The sequence below is a fragment of the Cydia fagiglandana genome, chromosome 14 (assembly GCF_963556715.1).
Source record: "Cydia fagiglandana chromosome 14, ilCydFagi1.1, whole genome shotgun sequence".
Classification (NCBI taxonomy): Eukaryota; Metazoa; Arthropoda; class Insecta; order Lepidoptera; family Tortricidae; genus Cydia; species Cydia fagiglandana.
In genome coordinates this window covers 17648089-17651228 of record NC_085945.1, presented here as the reverse complement: position 1 = coordinate 17651228, position 3140 = coordinate 17648089, and positions in this window count along the sequence as shown.

Sequence of the window (3140 nt, the reverse complement as noted above, 5' to 3'; positions counted from 1 at the left end):
GTGCCGTCATATAGCGGCCGTCTCCATACAAATACTACGACATCCATATTTAGCCGTATTATTTAGTATGTAGATGGCCGCTATATGACGGCACCGCTATCCTAGGAAAACCGATCTTACGCTCTAGTTAACTAGGATAGCAGTGCCGTCATATAGCGGCCGTCTCCATACAAATACTACGACATCCATATTTAGCCGTATTATTTAGTATGTAGATGGCCGCTATATGACGGCACCGCTATCCTAGGAAAACCGATCTTACGCTCTAGTTAACTAGGATAGCAGTGCCGTCATATAGCGGCTGTCTCCATACAAATACTACGACATCCATATTTAGCCGTATTATTTAGTATGTAGATGGCCGCTATATGACGGCACCGCTATCCTAGGAAAACCGATCTTACGCTCTAGTTAACTAGGATAGCAGTGCCGTCATATAGCGGCTGTCTCCATACAAATACTACGACATCCATATTTAGCCGTATTATTTAGTATGTAGATGGCCGCTATATGACGGCACCGCTATCCTAGGAAAACCGATCTTACGCTCTAGTTAACTAGGATAGCAGTGCCGTCATATAGCGGCTGTCTCCATACAAATACTACGACATCCATATTTAGCCGTATTATTTAGTATGGAGATGGCCGCTATATGACGGCACCGCTGTCCTAGGAAACTAGAGCATTAAGGGCCCCCTCACATCTAGCGTCTTTCGAGCGTCGGCGTCTACAACTCTATGGCCACTGCTCGACGCAACGTCGACGCAACTGCGCAGCGACGTCATTTTCCATAGCGCTGACCAGACCCCGACGCTCGAAAGACGCTAGATGTGGGGGGGCCCTAACGGGGCCGACGTTGGGCCAGGGACCTACCGCGTAAACTGAAGTTCGCAAATTGCGGGGATCTTTCTCTTTTACTCTCAATAAGACGTAATTGCTAAGAATTAGAGTGACAGAGAAAAATGCCCGCAATTGACGAACTTATTCGATCTTCGCGGTTATAGCCCTGATCAATAAAGGTTTTTCGATTCATGAAATGCCAGAACATCTTTAATATATTTGACATGTAAAAATACTTTGATTCTTATTGCCAAATATGTTCAATGTTCGATATTTTTGCATTTGAACATTTTTTTAAATATTTATTAGTGCATACAAACTTAATATAATACATACCTAGAATAGAAACAAAATAATACCATAAGTCATACCTAAAACATAATTAAATAACTAACCTACAAAACTTAAAAACTAAATCTAAAAATAAATAATTACAAACTATCCCCCTGCGGAATGGTGCCGTAGATGCTGGCAGCATTTCCTCGCTGTTCATGCAATTTTTTTTTTACATTTTGCTGTTACAACGATGTGCTGATATTTCGTGAAACGGGAGACTACTCTTGATCGGACCCGGCATCGGACCCGACATCGGACCCTATCGCAAGGGTGGATCTAATTGACCCTTAAACAATTTGTGTCCATTTATTTACTTTATTTTTATACGAATGTCAGTAACCTAGTAGATTTTTTTAAATATTTTATTCCATAATCTTTGTGTAAATATATCTAGTTTAAGTTACACTATAATATAAAATTCTTGTAAATTATTAATGTGTCTACCAATTCTAAATATTATATATAGTTGTTTAATAATTATCAAAAATGTGTTCTATGTAAAACAAACACATAGGGTTTTCGATTTTTATAGTGAAGAAAACCTATGTTTAGATTAATGTAAACATGTGATCTAGGGCTTTTAAAGTTAGGTTTAATAAAAGACAAGCTCTATTATTTCGCTATGGCAATAAAAATGAGTGAATGAAAACTTGAATGCATGGTTTTAAGGGAATGTAATTGAATGATTAAATGAGTCGCTTTGGCGTATATTATACTATATTTTAGTTCTTTTGCATTCCCATTTTTCATACTCATTTTTGACAACGATACATAGATGTCACGGTTTTCTAAGAATTTTTCGAATAAAATGGAGGTTCAATAAACGTGACGATATTTCATAACATAGATTTTCAAATAATGTAACACATTGAATGAATGGTTTTTCTATGTTACCTTGCAAACATTTAATTACTTATAATAATCATTTTTGTTATTTTTATTTAGTTTAAACCAAAAATTGTGATATAGAATCAGTTTTTATTTTTAATTATGTAATCTGTGTTCATGTTATAAATTAATAACTATAACCTGTCAGACCACTTTGTAAGTAGAATAAGGCGCGTAATTCAAATTTTCCATGGAACGAATAACGCTTCGCGCCTACACTTTTTAAATTTGCCGCTTTTTTTCTATTGACGGAATGGCTTGACAGACTTTATATTTACTCATCACAGCTCAAATATTTTTTTCACCTCAGCAGCTCGAACAAGGGTACTTTGCTTCTTAAAAACAGTGAGCAAAATGCGATTTTGCTCACTGAGTCATTTTGTCTCACTCAGTGAGCAAAATCGCATTTTGCTCACTGAGTGAGACAAAATGTCATTCGAGAGACCTTTATAGTCAAATGTCATTTCAACATGCGGGGTCTAATACAAGTCCGATATAATTGGGTTCTATTATCTCTGTCCCTCTAGGTATGTTCTCACTGCTTAGAGTGAAAAATCTTGTGTACTACACGAGATCAAAGTTATTTACATCTCGTGCGCTTTTGAATCCCTTACTACGCTCAAGATTCTAAATTAGATTCACTCGCTACGCTCGTGAATCTATTATAGAATCTTTCGCTTCCACGGGACTCAAAATAAGCACTCGAAGAAATATCAAACTTTGATCTCTTGTTGTACAAATAACTATTTTCTATTGTACCCTCTTGCATTTGCTCATTTTTATGGTAAACAGAAAATTCAACTTTGGTCTTCAAATTATTTTAGACAAACAGAAATATTTATTATTTGTTTAGTTGGCAATCACTACGTAGGTATCTACTTATTCATTTTGTAAAACACTTTCTTCTATAGCCCCCTCCAGACTATGCGCGTGAATCGCGGGCGAAGCCGCGAACGCGAGTGTGGAGTCGATTTCGCTGTCCGCGAAAATCGACGCCACACTTGCGTTCGCGGCTTCGCGCCGCGATTCGCGCACGAGTGTGGAGGAGGCTTATCGTCATTTGTACACTCTCTTCA